Raw genomic sequence first — 19,968 nt, forward strand, 5'->3', positions numbered from 1 at the left:
CAGAAAAAGTGAGACAGGAGAGGTGAGACAGGAAAGGTGAGACAGGAGAGGTGAGACAGGAGAGATGAGACAGGGGAGGTGAGAGAGGAGAGGTGAGACAGGAGAGGTGAGAAAGGAGAAAAGGAGAAAAGGAGAGGTGAGACAGAAGAGGTGAGACGGGAGAGGTGAGACGGGAGAGGTGAGACGGGAGAGGTGAGACAGTAGAGGAGAACAGGAGAGGTGAGACAGGAGCGGTTAGACAGAAGAGATGAGACAGGAGAGGTGAGACAGGAGAGGTGAGACAGGAGAGGAGAACAGGAGAGGTGAGACAGTAGAGATGAGACAGGAGAGGAGAACAGGAGAGGTGAGACGGAAAAGGTGAGGCAGGAGAGGTGAGACAGGAGAGGTGAGACAAGATAGGTGAGACAGAAATGGTGAGACAGGAGAGGTGAGACAGGAGAGGTGAGACAGAAGAGGTGAGACAGAAGAGGTGAGACAGAAGAGGTGAGACAGGAGAGGTGAGACAGGAGAGGAGAACATGAGAGGTGAGACAGGAGAGGAGAACAGGATAGATGAGACAGGACAGGTGAGACAGGAGAGGTGAGAAAGGAGAGGAGAAAAGGAGAGGTGAGACAGAAGAGGTGAGACAGAAAAGGTGAGACGGGAGAGGTGAGACAGAAAATGTGAGACGGGAGAGGTGAGACAGGAGAGGTGAGACAGGAGAGGTGAGACAGAAAAGGTGAGACAGGAGAGGTGAGACAGGAGAGGTGAGACAGGAGAGGTGAGACAGTAGAGGAGAACAGGGGAGGTGAGACAAGAGAGGTTAGACAGAAAAGATGAGACTGGAGAGGTGAGACAGGAGATGTGAGACAGGAGAGGAGAACAGGAGAGGTGAGACAGGAGAGGTGAGACAGGAGAGGAGAACATGAGAGGTGAGACAGGAGAGGTGAGACAGGAGAGGAGAACAGGAGAGGTGAGACAGGAGAGGTGAGACAGGAGAGGTGAGACAGGAGAGGTGAGACAGGAGAGGTGGGACAGGAGTGTAGTTGCATTACTACTTCAGAAACACATAAAGAATCATAACATAATAATACTATTAAACAAGTATACTTTTAAACAGGCATACCAGTAACTAATCATATTTTTAAATAATCATACCATTAAAAAAATCATACCATTAAACCAGTAAAGAATCATACCAGTAAAGAATCATACCAATAAAGAATCATACCAGTAAAGAATCATACCATTAAACAGTAAAGAATCATACAAGTAAAGAATCATACCAGAAAAGAATCATACCGTTAAACCAGTAAATAAACATACCAGTAAAGAATCATACCAGAAAAGAATCATACCAGTAAAAAAATCATACCAGTAAAAAAATCATATCAGAAAAAAATCATACCAGTAAAGAATCATACTATTAAACCAGTAAATAATCATATCCATTAAAGAATCATACCAGTAAAGAATCATACCATTAAACCAGTAAAGAATCATACCAGTAAAGAATCATACCAATAAAGAATCATACCAGTAAAGAATCATACCAGTAAAGAATCATACCATTAAACCAGTAAAGAATCATACCAGTAAAGAATCATACTTTTAAATAATCATACCATTAAATAAATCATACCATTAAACCAGTAAAGAATCATACCAGTAAAGAATCATACCAATAAAGAATCATACCAGTAAAGAATCATACCATTAAACCAGTAGAGAATCATACAAGTAAAGAATCATACCAGTAAAGAATCATACCGTTAAACCAGTAAATAAACATACCAGTAAAGAATCATACCAGAAAAGAATCATACCAGTAAAAAAATCATACCAGTAAAAAATCATATCAGAAAAAAATCATACCAGTAAAGAATCATACCATTAAACCAGTAAATAATCATATCCATTAAAGAATCATACCAGTAAAGAATCATACCATTAAACCAGTAAAGAATCATACCAGTAAAGAATCATACCAGTAAAGAATCATACCGTTAAACCAGTAAATAAACATACCAGTTAAGAATCATACCAGTAAAGAATCATACTTTTCATAATCATACCATTAAAAAAGTCATACCATTAAACCAGTAAAGAATCATACCAGTAAAGAATCATACCAATAAAGAATCATACCAGTAAAGAATCATACCATTAAACCAGTAAAGAATCATACCAGTAAAGAATCATACCAGTAAAGAATCATACCAGTAAAGAATCATACCGTTAAACCAGTAAATAAACATACCAGTAAAGAATCATACCAGAAAAGAATCATACCAGTAAAAAAATCATACCAGTAAAAAAACATATCAGAAAAAAATCATACCAGTAAAGAATCATACCATTAAACCAGTAAATAATCATATCCATTAAAGAATCATACCAGTAAATAATCATACCATTAAACCAGTAAAGAATCATACCAGTAAAGAATCATACCAGTAAAGAATCATACCGTTAAACCAGTAAATAAACATACCAGTAAAGAATCATACCAGAAAAGAATCATACCAGTAAAAAAATCATACCAGTAAAAAAATCATATCAGAAAAAAATCATACCAGTAAACCAGTAAGGAATCATACCAGTAAATAATCATACTTTTAAATAATCATACCATTAAAAAAATCATACCATTAAACCAGTAAAGAATCATACCAGTAAAGAATCATATCAGAAAAAAATCATACCAGTAAAAAAATCATACCAGTAAAGAATCATACCAGTAAAGAATCATACCATTAAACCAGTAAATAATCATATCCATTAAAGCATCATACCAGTAAAGAATCATACCATTAAACCAGTAAAGATTCATACCAGTAAAGAATCATACCATTAAACCAGTAAATAAACATACCAGTAAAGAATCATACCAGTAAATAATCATACTTTTAAATAATCATACCATTAAAAAAATCATACCATTAAACCAGTAAAGAATCATACCAGTAAAGAATCATATCAGAAAAAAATCATACCAGTAAAAAAATCATACCAGTAAAGAATCATACCAGTAAAGAATCATACCATTAAACCAGTAAATAATCATATCCATTAAAGTATCATACCAGTAAAGAATCATACCATTAAACCAGTAAAGATTCATACCAGTAAAGAATCATACCGTTAAACCAGTAAATAAACATACCAGTAAAGAATCATACCATAAAAGAATCATACCAGTAAAAAAATCATACCAGTAAAGAATCATACCAGTAAAAAAATCATACCAGTAAAACAATCATACCAGTCAAGAATCATATCAGAAAAAAATCATACCAGTAAAAAATCATACCAGTAAAAAATCATACCAGTAAAGAATCATACCAGTAAAAAAATCATACTAGTAAAGAATCATACCTGAAAAGAATCCTACCTGAAAAGAATCATACCAGTAAATAAACATACCAATAAAGAATCATACCAGTAAAGAATCATACCAGTAAAAATATCATACCAGTAAAAATATCATACCAGTAAAGAATCATACCTGAAAAGAATCCTACCTGAAAAGAATCATACCTGAAAAGAAAGAATCACACCAGAATCATACCATTAAAGAATCATACCATTAAAGAATCATACCAGTAAAGAATCATCCCTGAAAAGAAAGAATCACACCAGAATCATACCACCCTGGAGTGGACAAAATAGCACCATCCCTTCAGATGGGATGTTTAGTAGGCACAGAGATTAAGGGGCTTTATTGGTATGGAAAACATGTGTTAACATTGCCAAAGCAAGTGAGGTAGATAATATACAAAAGTGAAATAAACAATAAAAATGAACAGTAAACATTACACTGACAGAGGTCCCAGAAGAATAAAGACATTACAAATGTCATATTATATATATATATATATACAGTGTTGTAAAGATGTACAAATGGTTAAAGTACAAAAGGGAAAATAAATTAGCATAAATATGGGTTGTATTTCAATGGTGATTGTTCTTCACTGATTGCCCTTTTCTTGTGGCAATAGGTCACAAATATTGCTGCTGTGATGGCACACTGTGGAATTTCACCCTGTAGATATGGGAGTTTATCAAAATCGTGTTTGTTTTCTAATTCTTTGTGGGTCTATGTAATCTGAGGGAAATATGTGTCACTAATATGGTCATACATTGGGCAGAAGGTTAAGAAGTGCAGCTCAGTTCCCACCTCATTTTGTGGGCAGTGAGCACATAGCCTGTCTCCTCTTGAAAGCCATGTCTGCCTACGGCGGCCTTTCTCAATAGCAAGGCTATGCTCACTGAGTCTGTACATAGTCAAAGCTTTCCTTAAGTTTGGGTCAGTCACAGTGGTCAGGTATTCTGCCGCTGTGTACTCTCTGTTTAGGGCCAAATAGCATTCTAGTTTGCTCTGTTTTTTTGTTAATTCTTTCCAATGTGTCAAGCAATTATCTTTTTGTTTTCTCATGATTTGGTTGGGTCTAATTGTGCTGCTGTCCTGGGGCTCTGTAGGGTGTGTTTGTGTTTGTGAACAGAGCCCCAGGACCAGCTTGCTTAGGAGACTCTTCTCCAGGTTCATCTCTCTGTAGGTGATGGCTTTGTTATGGAAGGTTTGGGAATCGCTTCCTTTTATGTGGTTGTAGAATTTAATAGTTTGGAAGCCTCTCCCTCTCTTCTCTCTCACCTCTCACCCGCCCACCCTCTCTCCCCTCTCTTTTTTTCTCACCCTTTCGCTCTCTTCCTAATTATCCCCCCCTCCCTTGTTTCTATCTCTCTCTTTCTCTCACCATAAACCCCTCTCACCTCTGTCTTTCTCTGTCCTCCACCTCCCCCACACTCTTTCCTCTGTATTACGTGGAGAGATTCCCTGGGCTTTGATTAATCTCTGCTGTCAGGAGAAGTTCCTGTGTTTGGTCCCAACAGGCAGGTTGCCCACTCCACATCTGGAACCTCTCCCCCTGCACACACACACACACACACACACACACACACACACACACACACACACACACACACACACACACACACACACACACACACACACACACACACACACACACACATACACCAGTTAGCCTAGCGGTTAAGAGAAGAGAGCCAGCAAAATCCTAGATGCCTTTGCCTGCCATTGAGCCCTTGAGCAAGACACTTAAACCCCCAGAACAGCAGCTCCCCGGGTGGCCAGTGTGGCAGCCCCCCCGCACCTTTCCAGAAGCTGGATGTGAACGGATGTGTGTCTTTCAGAGGGGTTGGGTAAAAAGAGGAAGTCAACATTTGATTGGACCTTGTGTACAATTGACCAATCGATTTGTCTTAATCTTAACATACACACACATTCCCACTGCTACCAACTGAAACAAACAGCCCTTCCATCCATAATTGGTTCCTATTTGTTTTTCAATGTTTCTTGTAACTGGAGTTTCTAACTGGAGTTAGAAGATTCTGCTCAAAATATCAGTTTTAACCCAGCTGTTTTTACCTGTGTTTCCCTTTACACGAGAAACCCTAATCATAGTGCCAACTACTCATAGAAAACAATAGAAGGAATACATGGATTCAACTCTATCAGACAATACCAACAGCGGAATCTGGTGGACTCACTAAACAGAGAACATCCCTGCTCACTAAACACTATCTGGAGGACTCACTCACTAAACATGATTCATTCGTAAATAATGTCTGAGTGTTGGAGTGTGCAGCTGGCTATCTGTGAATTAAAACATTCAAGAAAATGAATGCTGTCTCATTTAATCAATATAAGAAATATTAAATGATTTATACTTTAACTTTTAAATCTTAAGTATATTTAAAACCCAAAACTTTTAGACTTTTACTCAATTAGTATTTTACTGAGTGACTTTGACTTTTACTTAAGTCATTTCCTATTAACGTATCTTTGTTTTTACTCAAGTATGACAATTGGGTACTTTTTCCCCCACTGCTACTCAACCTATATGAGTCAACAGTAGTGCACTATGTAGGGAATAGTGTCAGTGGAATGAAATCCATCCTTAGTACTGCTATGGAACCAGGGCAGACATTTCCTTACAGCAAAAACATATTTAAAAAAAAAAAAAAAAAAAAAAACACGTGTTTTTCGGGCACATGAACAAATCGTTTGAAAACTGATTCCGACAGTTTTGCCGAATTTTTCAAGTGTTTTTCTTTAACATGGTTCCAACTACATCTGGTCTCCTATCCAGGACTAACCAGGATCAACCCTGCTGCGCTGCAGAGGACAATAAGCAGTGAGGTCCAGGGTGCTGCTGGAAACAACGTGGCAAAACTTGCAAACTGGAAAAAAAACACAGGGAAAAAGCAAATGCCTCGGATAACATCAGCAAAGACAGGGGACATTTCAAAGGCCTAGGATAACATCAGCAAAGACAGGGGACATTTCAAATGCCTCGGATAACATCAGCAAAGACAAGGGACATTTCAAATGCCTCGGATAACATCAGCAAAGACAGGGGACATTTCAAAGGCCTAGGATAACATCAGCAAAGACAGGGGACATTTCAAAGGCCTAGGATAACATCAGCAAAGACAGGGGACATTTCAAATGCCTAGGATAACATCAGCAAAGACAGGGGACATTTCAAAGGCCTAGGATAACATCAGCAAAGACAGGGGACATTTCAAATGCCTCGGATAACATCAGCAAAGACAGGGGACATTTCAAAGGCCTAGGATAACATCAGCAAGACAAGGGACATTTCAAATGCCTAGGATAACATCAGCAAAGACAAGGGACATTTCAAATGCCTAGGATAACATCAGCAAAGACAGGGGACATTTCAAAGGCCTAGGATAACATCAGCAAAGACAAGGGACATTTCAAATGCCTAGGATAACATCAGCAAAGACAGGGGACATTTAAAATGCCTAGGATAACATCAGCAAAGACAAGGGACATTTCAAATGCCTAGGATAACATCAGCAAAGACAGGGGACATTTCAAATGCCTAGGATAACATCAGCAAAGACAGGGGACATTTCAAATGCCTAGGATAACATCAGCAAAGACAGGGGACATTTCAAATGCCTAGGATAACATCAGCAAAGACAGGGGACATTTCAAATGCCTAGGATAACATCAGCAAAGACAAGGGACATTTCAAATGCCTCGGACAACATCAGCAAAGACAGGGGACATTTCAAATGCCTAGGATAACATCAGCAAAGACAGGGGACATTTCAAAGGCCTAGGATAACATCAGCAAAGACAGGGGACATTTCAAATGCCTAGGATAACATCAGCAAAGACAGGGGACATTTCAAATGCCTAGGATAACATCAGCAAAGACAGGGGACATTTCAAATGCCTAGGATAACATCAGCAAAGACAAGGGACATTTCAAATGCCTAGGATAACATCAGCAAAGACAAGGGACATTTCAAATGCCTAGGATAACATCAGCAAAGACAGGGGACATTTCAAATGCCTAGGATAACATCAGCAAAGACAAGGGACATTTCAAATGCCTAGGATAACATCAGCAAAGACAAGGGACATTTCAAATGCCTAGGATAACATCAGCAAAGAAAAGGGACATTTCAAAGGCCTAGGATAACATCAGCAAAGACAGGGGACATTTCAAATGCCTAGGATAACATCAGCAAAGAAAAGGGACATTTCAAAGGCCTCGGATAACATCAGCAAAGACAAGGGACATTTCAAAGGCCTAGGAAAACATCAGCAAAGACAAGGGACATTTCAAAGGCCTAGGATAACATCAGCAAAGACAAGGGACATTTCAAAGGCCTAGGATAACATCAGCAAAGACAGGGGACATTTCAAAGGCCTAGGAAAACATCAGCAAAGACAAGGGACATTTCAAAGGCCTAGGATAACATCAGCAAAGACAGGGGACATTTCAAAAGCCTAGGATAACATCAGCAAAGACAAGGGACATTTCAAAGGCCTAGGATAACATCAGCAAAGACAGGGGACATTTCAAAGGCCTAGGATAACATCAGCAAAGACAGGGGACATTTCAAAGGCCTCGGATAACATCAGCAAAGACAGGGGACATTTCAAAGGCCTAGGATAACATCAGCAAAAACAGGGGACATTTCAGGAAAGAGGGAGGAGGGATTTTATTTTATTAAAATGTAATTGTCGTTCATTTGTTTTTACATGTTTGTTTTGCAAGGGGAGGGGGGTCCATTTCCAATTCATTTGTTCTCTCGCATTACAAAACGATTTCATTGTAATATTTAGTTTTGCTATCAACACTAGGGTTAGGGTTAGGGGTTAGGGTTAGGGGTTAGGGGTTAGGGTTAGGGGTTAGGGTTAGGGGTTAGGGTTAGGGTTAGTGGTTAGGGTTAGGGTTAGGGGTTAGGGGTTAGGGTTAGGGGTTAGGGTTAGGGTTAGGGGTTAGGGGTTAGGGTTAGGGGTTAGGGTTAAGGGTAGGGGTTAGGGGTTAGGGTTAGGGGTTAGGGTTAGGGGTTAGGGTTTTGCTTTCAAAATCATTATTTTTTTGTTTGTGACAGGTCAACTTTAACTCTCAGACACTTCCTCTCCCTCAGACGCAAATGTTATTGAACATCTATGTATATTCCACCTCATCGTTCAAAGACTCAATCATGGACAGTCTTGTTGGCAGTTGTGGCTGCTTCGCCTGATGCATTGTTGTCTCTACATTCTTGCTCTTTGTGCTCTTGTCTGTGCCCAATGATGTTTGTACCATGTTGTACTGCTGCCCTGTTGTGATGCTGTCATGTTATGTTGCTACCATGTTGCTGTCATGTTGTGTTGCTGCCATGTTGTGTTGCTACCATGTTGCTGTCATGTTGTGTTGCTACCATGTTGCTGCCAGGTTGTGTTGCTGCCATGTTGCTGTCCTGTTGTGCTGCTGTCATGTTGTGTTGCTACCATGTTGCTGCCATGTTGTGTTGCTACCATGTTGCTGTCATGTTGTGTTGCTACTATGTTGCTGTTATGTTGTGTTGCTACCATGTTGCTGTCATGTTGTGTTGCTACCATGTTGCTGTCATGTTGTGTTGCTACCATGTTGCTGTCATGTTGTGTTGCTACTATGTTGCTGTCATGTTGTGTTGCTACCATGTTGTGTTGCTGTCATGTTGTGTTGCTACCATGTTGCTGTCATGTTGTGTTGCTACAATGTTGCTGTCATGTTGTGTTGCTACTATGTTGCTGTTATGTTGTGTTGCTACCATGTTGCTGTCATGTTGTGTTGCTACCATGTTGCTGTCATGTTGTGTTGCTACCATGTTGCTGTCATGTTGTGTTGCTACTATGTTGCTGTCATGTTGTGTTGCTACCATGTTGCTGTCATGTTGTGTTGCTACCATGTTGCTGTCATGTTGTTTTGCTACCATGTTGTGTTGCTACCATGTTGCTGTCATGTTGTGTTGCTACCATGTTGCTGTCATGTTGTGTTGCTACCATGTTGCTGTCATGTTGTGTTGCTACTATGTTGCTGTCATGTTGTGTTGCTACCATGTTGCTGTCATGTTGTGTTGCTACCATGTTGCTGTCATGCTGTGTTGCTACCATGTTGTGTTGCTACCATGTTGCTGTCATGTTGTGTTGCTACCATGTTGCTGTCATGTTGTGTTGCTACCATGTTGCTGTCATGTTGTGTTGCTACCATGTTGTTGTCATGTTGTGTTGCTACCATGTTGCTATCATGTTGTGTTGCTACCATGTTGCTGTCATGTTGTGTTGCTACCATGTTGCTGTCATGTTGTGTTGCTACCATGTTGCTGTCATGTTGTGTTGCTACTATGTTGCTGTCATGTTGAGTTGCTACCATGTTGCTGTCATGTTGTGTTGCTACCATGTTGCTGTCATGTTGTGTTACTACCATGTTGTGTTGCTACCATGTTGCTGTCATGTTGTGTTGCTGTCATGTTGTGTTGCTGCTATCCCGTTTTCTTCTGGTAGGCCGTAAATAAAATAAATAAATAAGTAAATAAGAATGAACAATTCTTAAAATCATGCAAACACTTTTTGTAAATTATACTTTGTCTTGGACACCTGTACTGTAAATATGACTGGGTACCAGAATGACTGCATGCTGGACTCATTCCCTCTCCCACTACCAGAATGACTGCATGCTGGGCTCATTCCCTCTCCCACTACCAGAATGACTCCATGCTGGACTCATTCCCTCTCCCACTACCAGAATGACTGCATGCTGGGCTCATTCCCTCTCCCACTACCAGAATGACTCCATGCTGGACTCATTCCCTCTCCCACTACCAGAACGACTGCATGCTGGGCTCATTCCCTCTCCCACTACCAGAATGACTGCATGCTGGGCTCATTCCCTCTCCCACTACCAGAATGACTCCATGCTGGGCTCATTCCCTCTCCCACTACCAGAATGACTCCATGCTGGGCTCATTCCCTCTCCCACTACCAGAATGACTGCATGCTGGACTCATTCCCTCTCCCACTACCAGAATGACTCCATGCTGGACTCATTCCCTCTCCCACTACCAGAATGACTCCATGCTGGACTCATTCCCTCTCCCACTACCAGAATGACTCCATGCTGGGCTCATTCCCTCTCCCACTACCAGAATGACTGCATGCTGGGCTCATTCCCTCTCCCACTACCAGAATGACTGCATGCTGGGCTCATTCCCTCTCCCACTACCAGAATGACTGCATGCTGGGCTCATTCCCTCTCCCACTACCAGAATGACTGCATGCTGGGCTCATTCCCTCTCCCACTACCAGAATGACTGCATGCTGGGCTCATTCCCTCTCCCACTACCAGAATGACTGCATGCTGGGCTCATTCCCTCTCCCACTACCAGAATGACTCCATGCTGGGCTCATTCCCTCTCCCACTACCAGAATGACTGCATGCTGGGCTCATTCCCTCTCCCACTACTAGAATGACTGCATGCTGGGCTCATTCCCTCTCCCACTACCAGAATGACTGCATGCTGGGCTCATTCCCTCTCCCACTACCAGAATGACTGCATGCTGGGCTCATTCCCTCTCCCACTACCAGAATGACTCCATGCTGGGCTCATTCCCTCTCCCACTACCAGAATGACTGCATGCTGGGCTCATTCCCTCTCCCACTACTAGAATGACTGCATGCTGGGCTCATTCCCTCTCCCACTACCAGAATGACTGCATGCTGGGCTCATTCCCTCTCCCACTACCAGAATGACTCCATGCTGGACTCATTCCCTCTCCCACTACCATAATGACTCCATGCTGGGCTCATTCCCTCTCCCACTACCAGAATGACTGCATGCTGGGCTCATTCCCTCTCCCACTACCAGAATGACTGCATGCTGGGCTCATTCCCTCTCCCACTACCAGAACGACTGCATGCTGGGCTCATTCCCTCTCCCACTACCAGAATGACTGCATGCTGGGCTCATTCCCTCTCCCACTACCATAATGACTCCATGCTGGGCTCATTCCCTCTCCCACTACCAGAATGACTGCATGCTGGGCTCATTCCCTCTCCCACTACCAGAATGACTGCATGCTGGGCTCATTCCCTCTCCCACTACCAGAACGACTGCATGCTGGGCTCATTCCCTCTCCCACTACCAGAATGACTGCATGCTGGGCTCATTCCCTCTCCCACTACCAGAATGACTGCATGCTGGGCTCATTCCCTCTCCCACTACCAGAATGACTCCATGCTGGGCTCATTCCCTCTCCCACTACCAGAATGACTCCATGCTGGGCTCATTCCCTCTCCCACTACCAGAATGACTGCATGCTGGGCTCATTCCCTCTCCCACTACCAGAATGACTGCATGCTGGGCTCATTCCCTCTCCCACTACCAGAATGACTGCATGCTGGGCTCATTCCCTCTCCCACTACCAGAATGACTGCATGCTGGGCTCATTCCCTCTCCCACTACCAGAATGACTCCATGCTGGGCTCATTCCCTCTCCCACTACCAGAATGACTGCATGCTGGACTCATTCCCTCTCCCACTACCAGAATGACTGCATGCTGGGCTCATTCCCTCTCCCACTACCAGAATGACTGCATGCTGGGCTCATTCCCTCTCCCACTACCAGAATGACTGCATGCTGGGCTCATTCCCTCTCCCACTACCAGAATGACTGCATGCTGGGCTCATTCCCTCTCCCACTACCAGAATGACTCCATGCTGGGCTCATTCCCTCTCCCACTACCAGAATGACTGCATGCTGGTCTCATTCCCTCTCCCACTACCAGAATGACTGCATGCTGGGCTCATTCCCTCTCCCACTACCAGAATGACTGCATGCTGGGCTCATTCCCTCTCCCACTACCAGAATGACTGCATGCTGGGCTCATTCCCTCTCCCACTACCAGAATGACTGCATGCTGGACTCATTCCCTCTCCCACTACCAGAATGACAGCATGCTGGGCTCATTCCCTCTCCCACTACCAGAATGACTGCATGCTGGGCTCATTCCCTCTCCCACTACCAGAATGACTGCATGCTGGACTCATTCCCTCTCCCACTACCAGAATGACTGCATGCTGGGCTCATTCCCTCTCCCACTACCAGAATGACAGCATGCTGGACTCATTCCCTCTCCCACTACCAGAATGACTGCATGCTGGGCTCATTCCCTCTCCCACTACCAGAATGACTGCATGCTGGACTCATTCCCTCTCCCACTACCAGAATGACTCCATGCTGGGCTCATTCCCTCTCCCACTACCAGAATGACTGCATGCTGGTCTCATTCCCTCTCCCACTACCAGAATGACTCCATGCTGGGCTCATTCCCTCTCCCACTACCAGAATGACTGCATGCTGGGCTCATTCCCTCTCCCACTACCAGAATGACTGCATGCTGGACTCATTCCCTCTCCCACTACCAGAATGACTGCATGCTGGGCTCATTCCCTCTCCCACTACCAGAATGACTGCATGCTGGGCTCATTCCCTCTCCCACTACCAGAATGACAGCATGCTGGGCTCATTCCCTCTCCCACTACCAGAATGACTGCATGCTGGGCTCATTCCCTCTCCCACTACCATAATGACTGCATGCTGGGCTCATTCCCTCTCCCACTACCAGAATGACTGCATGCTGGACTCATTCCCTCTCCCACTACCAGAATGACTGCATGCTGGGCTCATTCCCTCTCCCACTACCAGAATGACTGCATGCTGGGCTCATTCCCTCTCCCACTACCAGAATGACTGCATGCTGGGCTCATGTCCTCTCCCACTACCAGAATGACTGCATGCTGGGCTCATTCCCTCTCCCACTACCAGAATGACTCCATGCTGGACTCATTCCCTCTCCCACTACCAGAATGACTGCATGCTGGGCTCATTCCCTCTCCCACTACCAGAATGACTGCATGCTGGGCTCATTCCCTCTCCCACTACGGCATTCATACTAGTCTCTTTCCACAAAGAGCATCGCCAGACTTGAATTCTTTCTCTGAGCAGCAAACGACAAATCAGAAGACTTGGAAGAGAAGAGGACACCTCCTCCATGAAGGAAGGAGACAAAAGACAGAACTGGACTGGAGGTTCATGAGAGACTTGGGAACTCTGCTCTCTCTCCCCTCCCTCTCTGCTCTCTCTACCCTCTCTCTCTCTCTCTCTCTCTCTTCTCTCTCACTCTCACCTCCCTCTCTGCCCTCTCTCTCTCTTCTCTCTCATTATCTCCTCTCTCTCACTCTCCCCTCCCTCTCTACCCTCTCTCTCTCTTCTCTCTCACTCTCCCCTCCCTCTCTGCCCTCTCTCTCTCTTCTCTCTCACTCTCCCCTCCCTCTCTCCCCTCCCTCTCTGCCCTCTCTCTCTCTCTTCTCTCTCACTCTCCCCTCCCTCTCTGCCCTCTCTCTATCTCTCTCTCACTCTCCCCTCCCTCTCTACCCTCTCTCTATCTCTCTCTCACTCTCCCCTCCCTCTCTCACTCTTCTCTCTCATTATCTCCCCTCTCTCACTCTGCCCTCCCTCTCTACCCTCTCTCTCTCTTCTCTCTCATTATCTCCTCTCTCTCACTCTCCCCTCCCTCTCTACCCTCTCTCTCACTTCTCTCTCACTCTCACCTCCCTCTCTCCCCTCTCTCTATCTCTCTCTCACTCTTACCTCCCTCTATCCCCTCTCTCTATCTCTCCCTCCCCTCTCTCTCCCCTCCCTCTCTCCCCTCTCTCTCTCTTCTCTCTCACTCTCACCTCCCTCTCTCCCCTCTCTCTATCTCTCTCTCTTCTCTCTCCCCTCTCTCCCACTCTCTACTCTCTCTCAATTCAATTCAAGTGCTTTATTGGCATAGGATACACATGTTAACATTGCCAAAGCTCTCCCCTCTCTCACTCTCCCCTCCCTCTCTACCCTCTCTCTCTCTTCTCTCTCACTCTCCCCTCCCTCTCTACCCTCTCTCTCTCTTCTCTCTCACTCTCACCTCCCTCTCTCCCCTCCCTCTCTACCCTCTCTCTCTCTCTTCTCTCTCACTCTCCCCTCCCTCTCTGCCCTCTCTCTCTCTTCTCTCTCATTATCTCCTCTCTCTCACTCTCCCCTCCCTCTCTGCCCTCTCTCTCACTTCTCTCTCATTATCTCCTCTCTCTCACTCTCCCCTCCCTCTCTACCCTCTCTCTCACTTCTCTCTCACTCTCACCTCCCTCTCTCCCCTCTCTCTATCTCTCTCTCACTCTTACCTCCCTCTATCCCCTCTCTCTATCTCTCCCTCCCCTCCCTCTCTCCCTCTCTCTCTCTTCTCTCTCACTCTCACCTCCCTCTCTCCCTCTCTCTATCTCTCTCTCTTCTCTCTCCCCTCTCTCCCACTCTCTACTCTCTCTCAATTCAATTCAAGTGCTTTATTGGCATAGGATACACATGTTAACATTGCCAAAGCTCTCCCCTCTCTCACTCTCCCCTCCCTCTCTACCCTCTCTCTCTCTTCTCTCTCTCTCCCCTCCCTCTCTACCCTCTCTCTCTCTTCTCTCTCACTCTCACCTCCCTCACTCCCCTCCCTCTCTACCCTCTCTCTCACTCTCCCCTCCCTCTCTGCCCTCTCTCTCTCTCTCTTCTCTCTCACTCTCCCCTCCCTCTCTGCCCTCTCTCTCTTCTCTCTCACTCTCCCCTCCCTCTCTGCCCTCTCTCTATCTCTCTCTCACTCTCCCCTCCCTCTCTACCCTCTCTCTATCTCTCTCTCACTCTCCCCTCCCTCTCTCCCTCTTCTCTCTCATTATCTCCTCTCTCTCACTCTCCCCTCCCTCTCTACCCTCTCTCTCTCTTCTCTCTCATTATCTCCTCTCTCTCACTCTCCCCTCCCTCTCTACCCTCTCTCTCACTTCTCTCTCACTCTCACCTCCCTCTCTCCCCTCTCTCTATCTCTCTCTCACTCTTACCTCCCTCTATCCCCTCTCTCTATCTCTCCCTCCCCTCTCTCTCCCCTCCCTCTCTACCCTCTCTCTCTCTCTCTTCTCTCTCACTCTCACCTCCCTCTCTGCCCTCTCTCTCTCTTCTCTCTCATTATCTCCTCTCTCTCACTCTCCCCTCCCTCTCTACCCTCTCTCTCTCTTCTCTCTCACTCTCCCCTCCCTCTCTGCCCTCTCTCTCTCTTCTCTCTCACTCTCCCCTCCCTCTCTCCCCTCCCTCTCTGCCCTCTCTCTCTCTCTTCTCTCTCACTCTCCCCTCCCTCTCTGCCCTCTCTCTATCTCTCTCTCACTCTCCCCTCCCTCTCTACCCTCTCTCTATCTCTCTCTCACTCTCCCCTCCCTCTCTCACTCTTCTCTCTCATTATCTCCCCTCTCTCACTCTGCCCTCCCTCTCTACCCTCTCTCTCTCTTCTCTCTCATTATCTCCTCTCTCTCACTCTCCCCTCCCTCTCTACCCTCTCTCTATCTCTCCCTCCCCTCTCTCTCCCCTCCCTCTCTACCCTCTCTCTCTCTCTCTTCTCTCTCACTCTCACCTCCCTCTCTGCCCTCTCTCTCTCTTCTCTCTCATTATCTCCTCTCTCTCACTCTCCCTCCCTCCTCTCTCTCCCTCTCTCTCTCTTCTCTCTCACTCTCCCCCCTCCCTCTCTGCCCTCTCTCTCTCTTCTCTCTCACTCTCCCTCCCTCTCTCCCCCTCCCTCTCTGCCCTCTCTCTCTCTCTTCTCTCTCACTCTCCCTCCCTCTCTGCCCTCTCTCTATCTCTCTCTCACTCTCCCCTCCCTCTCTACCCTCTCTCTATCTCTCTCTCACTCTCCCCTCCCTCTCTCACTCTTCTCTCTCATTATCTCCCCCTCTCTCACTCTGCCCTCCCTCTCTACCCTCTCTCTCTCTTCTCTCTCATTATCTCCTCTCTCTCACTCTCCCTCCCTCTCTACCCTCTCTCTCACTTCTCTCTCACTCTCACCTCCCTCTCTCCCCTCTCTCTATCTCTCTCTCACTCTTACCTCCCTCTATCCCCTCTCTCTATCTCTCCCTCCCCTCTCTCTCCCCTCCCTCTCTCCCCCTCTCTCTCTCTTCTCTCTCACTCTCACCTCCCTCTCTCCCTCTCTCTATCTCTCTCTCTTCTCTCTCCCCCCTCTCTCCCACTCTCTACTCTCTCTCAATTCAATTCAAGTGCTTTATTGGCATAGGATACACATGTTAACATTGCCAAAGCTCTCCCCTCTCTCACTCTCCCCTCCCTCTCCACCCTCTCTCTCTCTTCTCTCTCACTCTCCCCTCCCTCTCTACCCTCTCTCTCTCTTCTCTCTCACTCTCACCTCCCTCTCTCCCCTCCCTCTCTACCCTCTCTCTCTCTCTTCTCTCTCACTCTCCCCTCCCTCTCTGCCCTCTCTCTCTCTTCTCTCTCATTATCTCCTCTCTCTCACTCTCCCCTCCCTCTCTGCCCTCTCTCTCACTTCTCTCTCATTATCTCCTCTCTCTCACTCTCCCCTCCCTCTCTACCCTCTCTCTCACTTCTCTCTCACTCTCACCTCCCTCTCTCCCCTCTCTCTATCTCTCTCTCACTCTTACCTCCCTCTATCCCCTCTCTCTATCTCTCCCTCCCCTCCCTCTCTCCCCTCTCTCTCTCTTCTCTCTCACTCTCACCTCCCTCTCTCCCCTCTCTCTATCTCTCTCTCTTCTCTCTCCCCTCTCTCCCACTCTCTACTCTCTCTCAATTCAATTCAAGTGCTTTATTGGCATAGGATACACATGTTAACATTGCCAAAGCTCTCCCCTCTCTCACTCTCCCCTCCCTCTCTACCCTCTCTCTCTCTTCTCTCTCACTCTCCCCTCCCTCTCTACCCTCTCTCTCTCTTCTCTCTCACTCTCACCTCCCTCACTCCCCTCCCTCTCTACCCTCTCTCTCACTCTCCCCTCCCTCTCTGCCCTCTCTCTCTCTCTCTTCTCTCTCACTCTCCCCTCCCTCTCTGCCCTCTCTCTCTTCTCTCTCACTCTCCCCTCCCTCTCTGCCCTCTCTCTATCTCTCTCTCACTCTCCCTCCCTCTCTACCCTCTCTCTATCTCTCTCTCACTCTCCCTCCCTCTCTCCCTCTTCTCTCTCATTATCTCCTCTCTCTCACTCTCCCCTCCCTCTCTACCCTCTCTCTCTCTTCTCTCTCATTATCTCCTCTCTCTCACTCTCCCTCCCTCTCTACCCTCTCTCTCACTTCTCTCTCACTCTCACCTCCCTCTCTCCCCTCTCTCTATCTCTCTCTCACTCTTACCTCCCTCTATCCCCTCTCTCTATCTCTCCCTCCCCTCTCTCTCCCCTCCCTCTCTCCCCTCTCTCTCTCTTCTCTCTCACTCTCACCTCCCTCTCTCCCCTCTCTCTATCTCTCTCTCTTCTCTCTCCCTCTCTCCCACTCTCTACTCTCTCTCAATTCAATTCAAGTGCTTTATTGGCATAGGATACACATGTTAACATTGCCAAAGCTCTCCCCTCTCTCACTCTCCCCTCCCTCTCTACCCTCTCTCTCTCTTCTCTCTCACTCTCACCTCCCTCTCTCCCCTCCCTCTCTACCCTCTCTCTCTCTCTTCTCTCTCACTCTCCCCTCCCTCTCTCCCCTCCCTCTCTGCCCTCTCTCTCTTCTCTCTCACTCTCCCCTCCCTCTCTGCCCTCTCTCTATCTCTCTTTCACTCTCCCCTCCCTCTCTACCCTCTCTCTATCTCTCTCTCACTCTCCCCTCCCTCTCTCCCTCTTCTCTCTCATTATCTCCTCTCTCTCACTCTCCCCTCCCTCTCTACCCTCTCTCTCTCTTCTCTCTCATTATCTCCTCTCTCTCACTCTCCCCTCCCTCTCTACCCTCTATCTCTCTTCTCTCTCACTCTCACCTCCCTCTCTCCCCTCTCTCTCTCTCTCACCTCCCTCTCTCCCCTCTCTCTATCTCTCTCTCTTCTCTCTCCCCTCTCTCCCACTCTCTACTCTCTCTCAATTCAATTCAAGTGCTTTATTGGCATAGGATACACATGTTAACATTGCCAAAGCAAGTGAAGTATTTTTTTAAACGTTTTATTTATTAACTAGGTAACCCAGTTAAGAACAAATTCTTATTCACAATGACGGCCTACACCGGACAAACAAAAGGAATCGCTGGGCCAATTGTGCATTGGATTTTGGGACTCCCAATCGCAGCTGGTTGTGATACAGCCTGGATTCGAACCAGGGTGTCTATAGTGACACCTCTAGCACTGAGATGCAGTGCCTTAGACCCAAATGTAGATAAAGTAAATAATAAACATAAGTGAAATAAACAATACAAATAAACAGTAAACATTCCACTCACAGAAGTTCCAAAAGAATAAAGACATTACAAATGTTATATTACGTCTATATATAGTATCGTAACGATGTGCAAATAGTTAAAGTACAAAAGGGAAAAGAAATTAGCATAAATATGTGTTGTATTTACAGTGGTGTTTGTTCTTCACTGGTTGCCCTTTTCTTGTGGCAACAGGTCACAAATCTTGCTGCTGTGATGGCTCACTGTGGTATTCCACCCAGTAGATATGGGAGTTTATCAAAATTGGTATTGTTTTTTAATTATTTGTGGGTCTGTGTAATCTGAGGGAAATATGTCTCTCTAATATGGTCAATCATTTGACAGGAGTTTAGGAAGTGCAGCTCAGTTTCCACCTCATTTTGCGGGCTCTCTCTCTCTACCTCATTCTGCGGGCTCTCTCTCTCTCTCTCTCTACCTCATTTTGCGGACTCTCTCTCTCTACCTCAATTTGTGGGCTCTCTCTCTCTCTACCTCGTTTTGCAGGCTCTCTCTCTCTACCTCATTTTGCAGGCTCTCTCTCTCTACCCCATTTTGCAGGCTCTCTCTCTCTACCTCATTTTGCAGGCTCTCTCTCTACCTCATTTTGCAGGCTCTCTCTCTCTCCCTCATTTTGCAGGCTCTCTCTCTCTACCTCATTTTGCAGGCTCTCTCTCTCTACCTCATTTTGCAGGCTCTCTCTCTCTCTCTACCTCATTTTGCAGGCTCTCTCTCTACCTCATTTTGCAGGCTCTCTCTCTCTACCCCATTTTGAGGGCTCTCTCTCTACCTCATTTTGCAGGCTCTCTCTCTCTCCCTCATTTTGCAGGCTCTCTCTCTCTACCTCATTTTGCAGGCTCTCTCTCTCTACCTCATTTTGCAGGCTCTCTCTCTCTACCTCATTTTGCAGGCTCTCTCTCTCTACCTCATTTTGCAGGCTCTCTCTCTACCTCATTTTGCAGGCTCTCTCTCTCTCCCTCATTTTGCAGGCTCTCTCTCTCTACTTCATTTTGCAGGCTCTCTCTCTCTACCTCATTTTGCAGGCTCTCTCTCTCTACCTCATTTTGCAGGCTCTCTCTCTCTACCTCATTTTGCAGGCTCTCTCTCTCTACCTCATTTTGCAGGCTCTCTCTCTCTACCTCATTTTGAGGGCTCTCTCTCTACCTCATTTTACGGACTGTCTCTCTCTCTACCTCATTTTGAGGGCTCTCTCTCTACCTCATTTTGCAGGCTCTCTCTCTCTACCTCATTTTGAGGGCTCTCTCTCTACCTCATTTTGCAGGCTCTCTCTCTCTACCTCATTTTGCAGGCTCTCTCTCTCTACCTCATTTTGCAGGCTCTCTCTCTCTCTCTCTACCTCATTTTGAGGGCTCTCT

Source organism: Oncorhynchus masou, chromosome 31, assembly GCF_036934945.1.
Source record: "Oncorhynchus masou masou isolate Uvic2021 chromosome 31, UVic_Omas_1.1, whole genome shotgun sequence".
In the NCBI taxonomy this organism is placed as follows: domain Eukaryota; kingdom Metazoa; phylum Chordata; class Actinopteri; order Salmoniformes; family Salmonidae; genus Oncorhynchus; species Oncorhynchus masou.